We start from the raw sequence: 16,100 nt of genomic DNA on the forward strand, positions 1-16,100 counted from the left end.
ATTATGTTGGCAGGTAGGTGGGGGCTCCAAGCGTTGCCTCTCGTCACGTACACATGGGCTACTAATGTGGCTGCTGAGAACAGATGTGCGCATCTCCATGTGAACACTGGCCAGTGACAGGCTACACATCTATTAGGTGGGAATGATTTAGCCAAGAATACGTGATGCGTCTGTCCTGCATTCAGCCGGTGTAATCGCGGTGCCGTCGCCTCCCGCAGTGCAGACGTGTACGGGGCTGTGGTCGCCGTGTGTGTGATGGCCGGTACATGCGCTGTCAGTGCTGTCACTGTGTGGCTGCCCCTCCCCCCTGCAGCAGTGCGCGCCGCCACCAGCCCCGCCCCCTGCCCTCACCTCTGCTGCTGGGTGTGGGAGCGGTCACGTGATAGCTGTCCGTCGGGTGCGCGCCTGCAGAGCAGCAGACAGCAGGATGGAGAGCCCGGAGACGATGGACGTGGAGATGATGGGGTAGGTGCCCGGCAGGTCTGGGCTAGATGGCGGCAGCCGGCTGTCATCACTTCGCGCTGGAGTGTTCTCGTCCCGGTTGTCATTGTCGCAGTGTGGTTGGTGCTTGCGGCGGAGGGTAGCGGGGATGTGGTGTCCTCGTCCCCTGCCCTTTGTGGCCGCTGCTGCAGCCAGCTGATGGGGGAAGTGCTGCGCTGGGTGCCGCTGTCACAGAACAAAAGGCGGGGAGCTGTCAGTGGTGGGAGGGGGTGCCCGAGCTGTGCCATCACCGGTGCCCGCAGCCCAGCATGGCGGACTGGAGACAGCGCAGACGGGAGCGGGATCCTGCGCTGCTGATGGGAGTAGTGTTTGTATACTGTCATATGTGTCTATGGAATAAAGACCTCTGCGCGGGGAGTAGTCTGTGTATGTGGTCACTGTCGCCGGCCCGTGTGTGTGTATGGTGGCTTCCGTCATCACCGCCCGTGAGTACATCACCGGCTGTGCAGCGCTGCATGCTCATTGTTGTGGGCTCAGCACAGCGCCTGCAGGTCCATCCTCCTGAATCTCTGTGCCCCAGCTTCATTCTGCAGCTGCCCTTCTTGCTGGGCTGTATATGTGTCACATTGGGGTCACTGCTCTTCATATTTTCTGTTTTATGAAAATCTTTTATGAAGTCAGAGGTGGAAATGGGTGATAAATAAGACCTTTCCCCACCGCTCTTGGTGTTCTCTCCTCTGGCCACTCCACCGCTCTTGGCGTTCTCTCCTCTGGCCACTCCACCGCTCTTGGCGTTCTCTCCTCTGGCCACTCCACCGCTCTTGGCGATCTCTCCTCTGGCCACTCCACCGCTCTTGGCGTTCTCTCCTCTGGCCACTCCACCGCTCTTGGCGTTCTCTCCTCTGGCCACTCCACCGCTCTTGGCGTTCTCTCCTCTGGCCACCCCACCGCTCTTGGCGATCTCTCCTCTGGCCACTCCACCGCTCTTGGCGTTCTCTCCTCTGGCCACTCCACCGCTCTTGGCGTTCTCTCCTCTGGCCACCCCACCGCTCTTGGCGTTCTCTCCTCTGGCCACCCCACCGCTCTTGGCGTTCTCTCCTCTGGCCACCCCACCGCTCTTGGCGTTCTCTCCTCTGGCCACCCCACCGCTCTTGGCGTTCTCTCCTCTGGCCACCCCACCGCGCTTGGCGTTCTCTCCTCTGGCCACCCCACCGCGCTTGGCGTTCTCTCCTCTGGCCACCCCACCGCGCTTGGCGTTCTCTCCTCTGGCCACCCCACCGCTCTTGGCGTTCTCTCCTCTGGCCACCCCACCGCGCTTGGCGTTCTCTCCTCTGGCCACCCCACCGCGCTTGGCGTTCTCTCCTCTGGCCACCCCACCGCGCTTGGCGTTCTCTCCTCTGGCCACTCCACCGCGCTTGGCGTTCTCTCCTCTGGCCACCCCACCGCGCTTGGCGTTCTCTCCTCTGGCCACTCCACCGCTCTTGGCGTTCTCTCCTCTGGCCACTCCACCGCTCTTGGCGTTCTCTCCTCTGGCCACCCCACCGCGCTTGGCGTTCTCTCCTCTGGCCACCCCACCGCGCTTGGCGTTCTCTCCTCTGGCCACCCCACCGCGCTTGGCGGAGAAGCAGGGGAACTGCCACATAGTATTATGCTGATAATTGCTCCAGAATTGTTATTTCATGGATAACACAAGTGATGAGTACAGCAGACTTGTGAGGAGAGCTGGTGGGTCCGGCTTCACTAGTCTGTCTGCTTGGTTCTAGCTAGGCTGATGTCAGGTGCAGTGTTGTCATGGAAACCAAAGGTTCTAGACTGGTGGCAGTAGTATATGCGGGAGTCGCATGTGGCTTCTATCCCTACACTGATCATTCATTGTGCATTAAAGTGCCATAAGATCTGCTGGGTGTCCTGTGTGCGCACGACATTACAGTATATGGTGGTGTACAGAGTATGAGGTTACAAATTAGGGATTCCAATATGTAACATGAGCAATGGAACATGAATTCTAGACAATGTCCGTTCTCACCAGGGATGCCATGCCTACTTATACTGGCAGATACTGCACCTGAAATGGTGGCATGGCAAGATGTCTCACTTCCCAAGGGTCCCCTCGCTGCCAACAATTCTTAGGCGTTTGAATATGTACTTGCTGACTTACTCGTGACTTACACTTACTTGACGAGAGGTTCAAAACTATTCTCAACGTTTTACTTCTAAGTTAAGATTTATTAAATCTAGGGCAAATGAAAAGTCGAGTAGATGCCCCGAGTAAGGCTCTGTTCACATGTCCAGTTGTCATTTAAATATAATACTGGATCCGTTCTAAACAAATGCACACTTGAGTTTCAGTTTTCCAGCTGTTTTTATCCTGTTTGTGATGAATCCGTTTTTACTAGAAGTGTCTGCACCCCAGCAGTGTTCTGGGCACTTGGAATATAACGGTTCTGTTAACGGATGGTGAAACGGGGGGACCGTCCGTTATGATCGGTGTCACATAGACTTCCATATCTAAATTAAAAAGCATATCCAGTTACTATCTGTTTTTAGGTAGACAAAGAAGGTTTGCAGACTTGTATGTCCTTTTTTTTTTTTTTTTTAATCCAGCTAAGAAACGCAGATCCGGATTTTAGTCAAACTGAAGACATTTAAGACATTTTCGTCCCTCCCCATTCAAATGAATGGATCCGGTATAATAGATCATTATATTTCCATTTTTGTCATCCGAAAGCGAAATGAACTACTTGTTGTGATCATATCTTAAACAAACCTAATTTCACTGTCATTCCAAGCTACTTGCTGGTGACTGCTCCATTTCTCATGGCATTAAGGTACTGTCACACTTAGCGATGCACCAGCGATCCCGACCAGCGATATGACGCGGTCAGGATCGCTGGTGCATCGCTAAGTGGTCGCTAGTGAGCTGCCACACAGGCAGATCTCACCAGCGACATAGAAGCGGTCGGCGGTCGCTACTTACCTGTCAGACGAGGTGATCCTCCTGACGTCCTCCCGCCCGTGTCCACGCTCGTCTCTCCACAGGAAGCCCAGCAGGAAGTTGATGACGAGAAACGGTCCAGGAAGTTCTCGCGCGATCAGCGATAACCAGCGGGGGCAGACATAGCGATGTTGCTAGCAATATCGCTATAACGTCACAAAAACCAGTGACGTTATAGCGATATTGCTAGCGATATCGCTTAGTGTGACAGGCCCTTTAGTGTTGGTAAATCTCCCTGGCCATCTAGTGATGCTGATGACCTAGTAATGCCATGTCCCGTTGGAAGCCGCACACAGTGTTAATGTGCTCTTGTTTGATATGTGCCAGCTGTGTGTGTACCTGGTGGGATTATAGCGCCCTCTGGTTATTGTGCCGGTCCTCGGATCGGAGGCGTGGGGTGCACTCTGATGTATGGAGGGAGTCTACGGCTTCCTCTGTTAGGACTTGCTCGGCTCTTGAGCTTTTGTAAACAGCGTGCTGTGGGTTTGGTTTCCACAGAGTGTGACTGCCTTTAATCTTTAGTGTTTTGCTGTTCTTATTATGTCACGTTGTCTCTTGATGTTTTGTATGTAACCTTTTCTGTTATATTAGTCATTCTGGATTACAGCCCACCTCTACTGTTGCTACTAAAATCAGTCCAATCGTTCATACTGGTCGGTAGGTGTACACAGTGTGGCATGGACTTCTTGTAGTCTATGAGATGAGCTTGGACTGTGGAGAGCCATTGTCCCCACATTAGTGTTACTCACTGACTGGAGGTCTCTGCTGGATCCTCTCGTCATCAGAGGCCCAAATCACTTTGGTCTGTGTCATACAAGGATCATTTTGTCCACCTCCAGTGACCTCAGATCATGGATAACAATGTGAGAACACCGGACTGACGCTAGATGAGCCCCTGTTCAAAAGATATGTATATCTATATTTCATTTCCATAATAGTAATCTAGATAATCCTGTTTCTTACATGTGCTGGAAGTGCCAAAGTATTCATATCTCTGAACTGGACAGGCTCTGGTCACGCATGGGTTCTCCATTCATAGTTTAAGTGGTCTCCCAGCAGTGGGACCACCAGCAATTAGTACGTTATCACTTGTACTTAGAATAGGTAAAAAGGCAAAGGTCACCTGAATGCTCTTAATATATTCCTACTGTGTTGCTCCAGAGGTAGGTGCAGACCTCATAATGCAAATACTAATTGCTATATATTCGGGGAAACATTCATTCCTGCCTCTGAAAATCCATAGATCAACTTTCCATTCAAGAATTTGTAACCCAGAAGTTGTAATATTGTGTTATATCCATGTACTTGTTTAATAAAGTGACTTGGTAACATAGGCCTAACTTACCTGATTTCTTGTTTTATTTCTTGTACTTTCAAACAATTTTAATCCTTTCTGTTTATATGCTCAGGCACCCCTTGCTTTCAGTGCCACCATTTCACCATGTATTTATAATAAAGATGTTCTAATATAGTTAGCAACATAGTAACAGTTAGCAAGGCCGAAAAAAGACATTTGTCCATCCAGTTCGGCCTATATTCCTTCAGAATAAATCCCCAGATCTACGTCCTTCTAAAGAACCTAACAATAACTGTAAGATACAATATTGTTACGCTCCAGGAAGACATCCAGGCCTCTCTTGAACCCCTCAACTGAGTTCATCATCACCACCTCATCAGGCAAGGAATTCCAGATTCTCACTGCCCTAACAGTAAAGAATCCTCTTCTATGTTGGTGGAAAAACCTTCTCTCCTCCAGACGCAGATTATGTCCCCTTGTGACCATCACCTTCCTTGGTATAAACAGATCCTCGGAGAGATATTTGTATATACTTATACATGGTTATTAGATCACCCCTCAGTCGTCTTTTTTCTAGACTAAATAACCCTAATTTTGCTAATCTCTGGGTATTGTAGATCCCCCCATCTCCTTTTATTAATTTTGTTGTTATCCTTTGTACTTGCTTTAGTTCAATTATATCCTTCCTGTGCACCTGTGCCCTAAACTGTACTCAGTACTCCATGTGCGGTCTAACAAGGGATTTGTACAGAGGCAGTATAATGCTCTCATCATGTGTATCCAGACCTTTTTAAATGCACCCCATGATCCTGTTTGCCTTGGCAGCCGCTGCCTGGCACTGGCTGCTCCAGGTAAGTTTATCATTACCTAGGATCCCCAGGTCCTTCTCCATGTCAGGTTTACCCAGTGGTTTCCTGTTCAGTGTGTCATGGTGATATTGATTCCTTTTTCCCAATATTGTTTCCTTGTTCCCATTAATTATGACAATATAATTATTTGGTGGAGATCCCCAAAGTATCACCGCTCGTACAGTAAGGCCTCGTTCAGACGGCCATGTTTTTTCACATAAACTGTGTTCCAAAATATTATGCAAAAAGAGTTTAGGAGTGATAACTAAGGTTAGAATTTTTTTGTTTGTCATTTAAACTCATTGATGGTGATGTGTGTCAGGGCTCTTTATATCACTGAAAGCAATTGCAGATACCTGTGCAAATTAGTTAGGCAGGTGTGTCCAAATAAAGGCAAGACTACTTAAGAAGGCTGTTCCACATTATTAAGCAGCCTACATTTTTTGCCAAAATGGGAAAGAAAAAGGATGTGTCGGCTGCTGAGAAGCAACAAATTGTGGAGTATTTAGGTCAAGGCATGACTACAATCAACATTGCAAGACACTTCATCGTGATCATCGCACAATCAAGAAGTATGTAGCTGATTTCCAGCACACAAGTGTGCGTGCTGATAAGGAGAAATTGAGGACTATTTCCAACAGGCAATTGCGTCAGGTTAAAAGAGCAGCTGCAAAAATGCCTTGTCATATTAGCAGACAGGTTTTTGAAGCTGCTGGTGCCTCCAACATCCCCCGAACAACAAGATGCAGGGTCCTTCAGAGGTTTGCAGCTGTGCGTAAGCCATCCTGTCGACCACCTCTATCCACTGCACACAAGCAGAAACGGCTCCAGTGGGCCAAACGAGACATGAAGACTGACTTCCAAACTGTTCTGTTCACCGATAAGTGCCGTGCAACGCTCGATGGTCCAGATGGATGGCGTGGAGGATGGCTGGTTGATGGACACCCCATGAAAACACGGCTAAGGTGCCAACAAGGAGGAGGTGGAGTAATGTTTTGGGCTGGAATCATGGGGAGAGAGATTGTCGGCCCCTTTAGGATCCCTGAAGAGGTAAAGATGAACTCCATAATCTATGTGGAGTTTCTAAAACAGCACTTCCTGCCATGGTTCAAGAGGAAGAACCGTGCTTTCCGCAGCAAGATCATTTTCATGCATGATAATGCACCGTCTCATGCTGCAAATAACACATCTGCATCTCTGGCTGGTATGGGCATAAAAGAGGACAAACTTATGGTGCGGCCACCATCTTCCCCTGACCTCAACCCCATTGAGAACCTCTGGAGCATCATCAAAAGGAGTGTCTATGATGGCGGGAGGCAGTACTTCACATCTAAGCAACAGCTCTGGGAGGGTATTCTGTCCACATGCAAAACAATTGAAGCACAAACCATCCAAAAACTGACAAATTCAATGGACGAGAGAGTTCAGAAGCTTCTTTCCAACAAGGGGTCCTATGTGCAAATGTAACATCACCTAGAATAAAGTTTTGACTTGAAAACTGTTTGATTTCATTTTGGAATAATCTGATAATGCTTATAATTTCACAATTGACCATTATTATAAAAAGGTTGAAAACTCTGCTGTGCGTAATAATCTGGAACATGCATTTTGAGTGTTTCTTATTTTTAAAAATATACTGTTTTCATAGGCAGTTTGTTCAAAAACATTGCAATTATACTAGAATATTAGATGACTGGAAAATAACAATGACTGCAATTCATATAGGTAATTTAGAGAATGAGGAAATATTTTTTGCATAATAATTTGGAACACAGTGTACATCAAAAAAAGTCTTGAGTGTCTTTAGTGTGTTTTCTGTTTTATCAGTGATTTTCATGTATTGAGAAATAAATAAATTGCAAAACTCCTCCTATACATGACAGTGTTAGCAATGGGCAGGACACAGACCGAACACTGATTCATGTGATTTTCACAGACTCGTACACTTGTTTGGATAATTGTCATCCGTGACACCAAAATGAAATGAAAAAATGAACATGTCTCCCTGATTTTTTTTTTTTTTGGAGACAAGTGGTTAATTAAACTATAAGTGGTATGTGTACTAGCCATAAGCAATACAGAACACGTATGTGAAAAATTGGTGTCTGAATGAGACATTAAAGAATCATCATCATCTGTGAACGAGGTGAAACCTTTTGACCTCCAGACGTAGAGGATGCCCTCTTTTAATTGTTGCAAGTCTAGGTATAAGAAGATCATTAGAACGATCTCTGTTCTGTGTATTCTTATATTTGTACATTGTAATAACGTCACCCCTAAGGCTGTGTTTACACGTAGTGTTTTTTTTGCGTTTTTAAATGCACGATTTTGTCGCGAAAACGAAAAAGAAAAAACAGCATCCCATGCAATCCTATGGGATTCCGCAATGCTGTGCTAATGCTGCGGATTTTCCCGCTGGGAATGGGAGCATCGCGATGATCGGGAACGCTGCGCGAGACGCCGGAAGGTGAGAGAACCACCATTTTTTATTTTTTTTTTTATTTTTAACATTAGATCTTTTTACTACTGATGCTGCATAGGCAATAAGTTGGTCACACTCGTCAAACACTATGTTTGACGAGTGTGACCAACCTGTCAATCAGTTCGCCAAGCGATGCTCCGGATCGCTTGGAAAATGCTAGCATTCTGCAAGCTAATTATGCTTGCAAATCGCTAGTTTTTCCACGGGAAAATTGCGGGAATTTAAAATGCTTTTTTTCCCGCGGAATGGAATTCCGGAATTTCCGCGGTAACTTCAGCGGGAATTCTGTAACGTGTGCACACGTAACGTGTGCACACCGCTGTCTGCTTTCCAAACTGAATAACCCCAGGTTGGATGGACTGTATCCGAGCAGCTTGGTCACCCATTCACTTAAAGGAATGTCCTCATTTTAAATGAGTAGTATTGGAAAGTGCTAATAAAAACAAGTATCTTTGCAATTTACCTAACATTGAAATGACTTTCCATTTCCTAACCAAGTAACTGCCACAATAAAGTGCATATAGTGCAGACAGCTGACCTGTACGGCGTGCAAACAAAATGGCAGTAAACCAAATAAAGACATTACATTGGTGGACATGGTATAGTGATGTCTCTCCCACCGCCCCAACACACGGTTCGTTGTGTATCTTCCTCAGGCCACGGTTTTGCAGCCTCTAGAATTTATTGTATTTATATGGTATTTTAATAAAATTATTGTATGGTACTTATACTTGGTTCCTTTTTTGTGTGCTCATGTTTTGATTGAGTTTATGTACTTCATGCTTTGGACTTTTGTGGTTTTCCGTCCCTTTTAAGGCTGTGTGCCCACATAGCGATTTTTAAGCGTTTTTGCCGCGATTTTCGGCGCGAAAACGTTTAAAAATCGTGTACAGAACGCCCCCCATGCATTCCTATGGCATTCCGCACATGCTGTGCTAATGCTGCGCTTTTTTCCGCGGCGGAATCGCATCGCGGAAAAAATCGCAGCATGGTCTTTCTTTTGTGCGGAATCGCAAAGAATTGCCGCGATTCCGCACCCATAGGAATGCATGAGAATCGCTTACTTCCCGCATGTGGCTATGCCCACCATGCGGGAAGTTAAGCGTCTCATGTGCGGTTGGTACCCACGGTGTGGAGGAGAGGAGACTGTCCTCCAGGCCCTGGGTACCATACCCCTGTGAAAAAAAGAATAAAAAATCGGGGTATATTTACCTTCCGACGTCCCGCGCTGCATTCCCGGCCTAAGCGTTCCCAGTAATGCCTTGCGGCAAGGCCCTGTAATGACGTAGTCTCGCGTGACTCTACCGGTCTCGCGAGATCGCTATAGCAACGCGAGACCAACGTCATCACAGGTCTCGCAAGGCATTACTGGGAGCGCTGTGGCCCGGGAATGCAGCGCGGGATGCCGGAAGGTAAATATACACCAATTTTTTTTTATTTTTTGTAGCATTTTAACATTCTATCTTTTACTATTGATGCCGCATAAGCAGCCTCAATAGTAAAAACCTGGTCACACTTGTCAAACACTATGTTTGACGAGTGTGACCAACCTGTCAATCACTTTCCAAGCGATGCTTCAAATCGCTTGGAAAGTGCTTGAATATTGCACGCGAAAATCGCGGCGAAATCGCGCGGAAAAAAACGCACAATTTCTGGGAAGGAGTCCGGTTTTTAGTGAGCGTTTTAAAAAGCTATGTGGGCACATAGCCTAAGTGCATCTTCCCAACTCCTTGTTTATCATCTATCTCCGCCTAAAGCTGTCAATCAAAGAAGTGGTGGTATAGGGGGAGAGGCACTTAGTTTGGCCACACCATAGCTTCAGTCTGATGCTGCAGAGACAAAGCTACCTCTGTTTGTGGCATCAGACTGCGTGTCATTGTGGCATTTCAATCAGCCGTCAGCAACCAGTGATCCGGGATCCTGGGGAGTGGTGTGTTCCTGAGGATGCAGTATTACATTACCCCTTTAATAACATTGGTACCGCACTCTTTCAGCCCCAAATTGTGCACATTATTCCGTGTGGTGTGCCTTGTACTACCCCTCTTTTCATGCATCCAATGACTGTTTTCCTTGGACAGCCGCTGCCTGACCCTGGTCTCTAGTGTTGTTTTGAGTTTTTTTTTCCTTCTGATCATTTATGATGATATTAGCGGTCATTATTATTAGTTTATTGTTAGATTATTTGTTTTTTGGAGCAGTATATGTTTCTTATCAGATGATCAGGCCTGCGTTATGATTCCTGTAGTGTTCATCGGAGCCACGCCAGCCTGAATCACTGCTCGCCTCCATGAGTCACTCATTGCACAACCGATCACTGACCCTTTCCAGCACATTGTCTCCGGCCTTGTCACACTGCACACATTTCCTGTTGCCAGGGGAATTTCTAGGTGACATTTGTTCAGTCTGGACTATTTAGTGTTTGTGCCCACGTTAGGCCTCCAGAAGACAGGATTTCCAGATCCAATAGAAGTCACATTTGTAAAGTTAGCTGACCCTGCCGCCATAAAGCGAATGTCTGCTCTCTGATCCATCACCAAGACGCAGTAAATTAGTGTTCAGTTACCTACGCCTGTGTCCTGGAGGGTTAATTATATTGTGAGTGAAATGTGGTGGTATTTATTTTAGATGACATATTTTATTATATACTACTAGCTGTTAAATCCGTTCTATGCCTGGGTGGTGATCATTTTTATTGGTACATTTGTACAGTGGCTTCAATAAAATGGTGCTGTAGTGCGGTATGCGCATGCACTGACTCTGGTGCCACACTGCGCAGGCGCTGCACATCCCGCATCCACCGTTATATATGATATGTCTTCTTACATTCCAAAAACAAGAGATGGGAAAGTTAACATTGCTAGTCCCATTGAGGACCGGGTCTGGTGCTTTTGATGAGCCTTTGTACAGAATATGATGGAAGTATACAATAAATATTTTGCAGCACTTCTCAAAATTCATGTAGCCTATACACTGCCCAGAAAATGATGCCATCTTCTATCTTTTTGAAGGAACCCCAGTGGAAGCAGGTTGGTTCTTACACGTGTCCAATGGCTGAACACAACTGTGCTTTACCTCCTGAATGTGTTGCAGCCTAGTATAGATTTTATTTTCCAAGTTCTGTACACCTTAGATACTTTGACCAACGGCCATCATATTCAGATCTTCTTAATGGAGAGTGTGGAGCGAGCAGCTGCCAGACTCATTTGGCAGCGACTGGTCATTATAGATCTCTAGCTGAAGAGCCCGGCGCTGCCCCGGCATAGTAACTAACTACGGTTAGTTATAATAAATTATAATGATTGTATCTATGTTAGGGCTGGCGGAACGCACCAAATAATAAAGATGGTGATAAGGTGCGTTCGCAGCCCGGGGTCCACCGTGCAGGGGTGGTAAACTGCTGCTCAGTTTGGTGGACGCTATATGGCGGTATAATAGAGGAACTCATGCGGGTTAACGTCACCCGGTGTGTGCAGGGGCGGACTCTGTTGCTTCACAGAGCCGCACTACCGCTGAACATAAATGCCGGAGCCTGTTAAAGCTCACAGAGCTCGGCAAGGTAAACGCTCAGTATCAGGTCACAGAACTCGGCCCCAATGACACAGGGTCAGAGGCCCTCTAAACCAGTGGTCCCCAACCTTTTTTGCACCAGGGACCGGCTTCAAGCAAAACCATTCTTCCATGGCCTGGCAGGGGCGGACCTTTGGTCATAAGGGGGCGGGGCTATGGACGGGTTGTAGTTTAGTAGTCAGTGCATACTTATGATTTAATATTACATTTATAATGTGAATGTGTCTCAACTCACCATAGGTTTTGAATGAGTGGGAGCACTGGGCTTGTTTCCCTGTATCAGTGGGAGCACTGGGCTTGTTTTCCTGCAACAAGATGGTCCCATATTTGACAAATGATCAAAAGGTGTACCACACATATAATCCCCCGTGTAAAGAAATATGGTCCCACACATATAATACTCCCATGTATAGCAAGATGGTCCCACACATATAATCCCCCATATATATGATGGCCCCACACATGTAATCCCATCCTGTATACATGGCTCTGCTCCCACTCTCCCATCCTGTATACATGGCTCTGCTCCTATCCTTTATACATGGCTCTGCTCCTATCCTGGATACATGGCTCTGCTCCCATCCTGCATACATGGCTCTGCTCCCATCCTGCATACATGGCTCTGCTCCCATCCTGCATACATGGCTCTGCTCCCATCCTGCATACATGGCTCTGCTCCCATCCTGCATACATGGCTCTGCTCCCATCCTGCATACATGGCTCTGCTCCCATCCTGCATACATGGCTCTGCTCCCATCCTGCATACATGGCTCTGCTCCCATCCTGCATACATGGCTCTGCTCCCATCCTGCATACATGGCTCTGCTCCCATCCTGCATACATGGCTCTGCTCCCATCCTGCATACATGGCTCTGCTCCCATCCTGCATACATGGCTCTGCTCCCACCCTGCATACATGGCTCTGCTCCCACCCTGCATACATGGCTCTGCTCCCACCCTGCATACATGGCTCTGCTCCCACCCTGCATACATGGCTTCGCTCCCACCCTGCATACATGGCTCCGCTCCCACCCTGCATACATGGCTCCGCTCCCACCCTGCATACATGGCTCCGCTCCCACCCTGCATACATGGCTCCGCTCCCACCCTCCCATCCTGGATACATGGCTCCGCTCCCACCATCCCACGCTTGTATATATGGCTCCGCAAGCACCCTCCCTCCCTTGTATATATGGATCCGCTCCCACCTGTGTATGCATGGCTGGGCTCCCCCGTCCTCCCCCATCATACTTACCCTCACGTCGCTGAACTTCCCTGCATCTCGCGGCGCGTCAGCTTCTTCCTGTGCGGAGCGGTCACGTGGTACCGCTCATTTAAGGTCATGAATATGGACGGCACGCCTATGGGAGAGGAGTGGTGTCCATATTCATGACCTTAAATGAGCTGTACCACTTGACGGCTCAGCGCTGGATGAAGCCGCCGCGCCGACAAGGATGCAGGGTGAGTATCCATATGGAAGCTACAGCCGCCGGCTCCCCTTGTGTCCGCGGACCGGCAAGAGCGCTGCAAAGGCCCGGTCCTGGGCCGCGGTCCGGTGGTTGGGGACCCCTGCTCTAGACCTACTAAGGGCGCGGCGTCACAACTGCGGACGCCACTAAGTGACGGCGACCGTGGAGTGTCGACCAAGTGAACCATGGCGTACAGACTAAGCCACCACTTGGCGTTGATGCCAGTCTCTGACTCCTACTTGCTCCTCAGCCTGGGCGCTAACAGGCTAGGCTACACAACACATGCGTACCAAGGGTAGGGTTTTCTTAATGAGTCATTCACCAGAGACATTCATACATGCATACAACTCTCACTCCACATGGTCTAAATCTTTCTCTATATTAGCGCATGGCCGAGCGGCCATGCAAACCTTTTATAGCTGCGTCCTTCCGGGACCTTCCTGATGGTCCAATCTGAGCTGGAGAAGGACCTGAGCATGTGACCTCCGATCTCCAATGAGCGATCGTCCCACGGGCATGCTCAGTGGACCGAAAGGAGGACTTAGTCCCTGGAGTAGCTCGTTGCTGTCCAGCATGCGTTGCTATAGCTGGACCAGAGGTGGCAGCAGCAACCCAACCTACAGAGCTGGTCTGAGCAGAGTGCCTGGATCGACGAGTCTGCTGAGCAGCCTCCTCTGAGGCCCGAGAGGAATGGGAGACTGCCGAATGCAAGGCTCGGGATTCCTGCTGTGCAGCGACAGGAACCCGACGCCTAACATTACTCCCCCTCTTAGGGCCCCATCCCCTCTGAGCCTTGCTACGCTCAAATGCCGCAATGAGAAGCAGAGCGCGGATGTTCTCCACTGGCTCCCAGGTCTGAGCTTCTGAACCATGACCCTTCCAGTCCACCAAATAAAACTTTTTTCCATGTACCACCCTGCATCCCATGATGGCATTTACCTCAAACTTGTCTGAGGACAGGTCAGATGTTCCGGCAGATGACTCTCAGAACCGAGACATGTGGACCGGCTTAAGAAGGGACAAATGGAAAGTGTCAGAGATAGCCAAGTGTGGTGGAAGGGCCAGCCGATAAGACCACAGAACTGATCTGCTCAAGGACCTTAAAGGAGCGAGGCGCGAACTTAGTGGACCCGACTCGCAGCCTGATGTTACAGGCGGAGAGCCACACTAAGTCGCCAGGGGAGAAGGTTGGAGCAGGACGCCGGTCTGCGTCCGCGGAGACCCTCATTCTCTCCTTAGAGGCCCGGATAGCATCCTGGGTGCGGTCACAAATATCAGGTGCCTCCACCGCCCAGTCTGCCACCCTAGAGTTGGTGGAAGACATGGGCATCGGGACACGAGGATGTTGGCCGTAGTTAAGGAGGAATGGGGTTTGGCCAGTGGAATCAGCCACAGTGTTGTTCAAGGCGAATTCTGCCCACGGCAACAAGGATGCCCAGTCATCCTGCCTGGCCGAGACAAAATGTCGGAGATATGTGACCAAGGTCTGGTTGGCCCTCCCTACCAACCCGTTCGTCTCGGGATGATAGGCTGAGGAGAGATTCAGCTCAATACTGAGCAAGCGACAGAGCTCTCTCCAGAACCGAAACGCGAACTGGGGACCCCGGTCACTGACAATCTTTCTGGCATGCCGTGTAAGCGGAAAACGTGTTTAACGAATAACACTGCTAGGCCCCGTGTGGAAGGTAGCCGAGAGAGAGGCACCAAGTGCACCATTTTATAAAAATGGTTGTTGACGACCCAAATAATTGTGCTGCCACTGGACTTGGGTAGACCCACCACAAAGTCCATGCCAACCATCTCCCAGGGCCTGTCCGCCACGGGTAAGGGGTAAAGTAACCCAGCGGGTCGTTGCTGGGAAGACTTATTCTTGGCGCAGGAGACGCATGCCTGAATATAGTCTCTGATGTCACGGGCCATATGCGGCCACCAGTACGTCCTCGCCAAAAGCTTAACTGTCCACTTTATACCAAAGTGTCCACCCTCCTTGGACTCGTGAGCCCAAGAGAGGACCTCCGGATGCAAACGGGCAGGGACAAAAGTCTTGGCCGGAGGTACAGAGTCAAGGGCGACCGGAGCCGACGTACTCAGGCTCTCAGATGGAACAATTAACCGAGGCGCCTCCTCTGCTGACACCACGGAGCGAGAGAGTGCATCGGCCTGGACATTCTCACCGGAAAGAAGATGTAGGGTGAAGTGGAACCGTGAGAAAAAGAGAGACCATTGGGCTTGGTGAGAATTAACCGCTGGGTGGTTTGTAAATGCACTAAATTTTTGTGGTCAGTGTAGACTTGGAAGGGGTAACGGGCTCCCTCCAGGAGATGTCTCCATTCAGAAAAGGCCAATTTCATGGCCAGCAACTGCCTGTCCCCAATGGAATAGTTCCTCTCCGCCGGTGAGAAGGTCTTATAAAAGAAGAAGTAAGGGTGCTTCCGACCTTGAACGTCCTTCTGGAATAGGACCGCTCCAGCACCGACGGACGAGGCATCCACATCTAAAATAAACGGTTTATCTACATGGGAGCGCTGGCAAAATGAGACTTAATAGAGAGGAAGGCCTTGGAGACCTCCTCTGACCACAATTTAGGATTTGCCCCTTCTTGGTGAGGGCCACCAAGGGAGCTACCAAGGTTGAGAAGTGAGGAATGAATTGGCGGTAATAGTTAATAAATCCCATAAAGCGCTGCACCGCCTTGAGGGAATGTGGTTCCTGCCAATCCATAACTGCCTGTAGCTTGGCAGGATCCACGCCCAATCCCTGGGCGGAGATGATAAAGCCCAGGAATGGCAAGGAGTCCTGCTCAAACGCACACTTCTCCAACTTGGCGTAGAGTAAGTTTGCCCGTAGGAGGTCGAAGACTTTGCAAACATCTCTCCGGTGGGAACCTGAACACACTCCCTTTGACATCTACCAACACAAGATTTACTCCATCCCAGAATTCTCTCTGAGGACTACTCTATGAGGGGAATGATACCGTAGCCACGGCATCCGTGAGAGGACC

General features: G+C 48.8%; 1 protein-coding gene across 2 annotated transcripts in view; it reads left to right on the top strand.

Moving 5' to 3' along the window:
• Nucleotides 1-16,100, top strand: part of APC (APC regulator of WNT signaling pathway) — a 199,634-nt gene that overhangs the window by 40,646 nt on the left and 142,888 nt on the right. Inside the window, exon 1 of one of the 2 annotated variants that reach the window (XM_073550871.1) lies at nucleotides 75-465. The exons of the other annotated variant lie outside the window; for it this stretch is intronic. The gene's annotated coding sequence lies outside the window, so the exon portion shown is untranslated. Of the gene's footprint in view, nucleotides 1-74; nucleotides 466-16,100 lie in introns of those variants that run through there. 2 annotated transcript variants of the gene reach the window in all.

The sequence above is a fragment of the Dendrobates tinctorius genome, unplaced genomic scaffold (assembly GCF_039654945.1).
Source record: "Dendrobates tinctorius isolate UK_male_01 unplaced genomic scaffold, ASM3965494v1 ptg000003l, whole genome shotgun sequence".
Classification (NCBI taxonomy): Eukaryota; Metazoa; Chordata; class Amphibia; order Anura; family Dendrobatidae; genus Dendrobates; species Dendrobates tinctorius.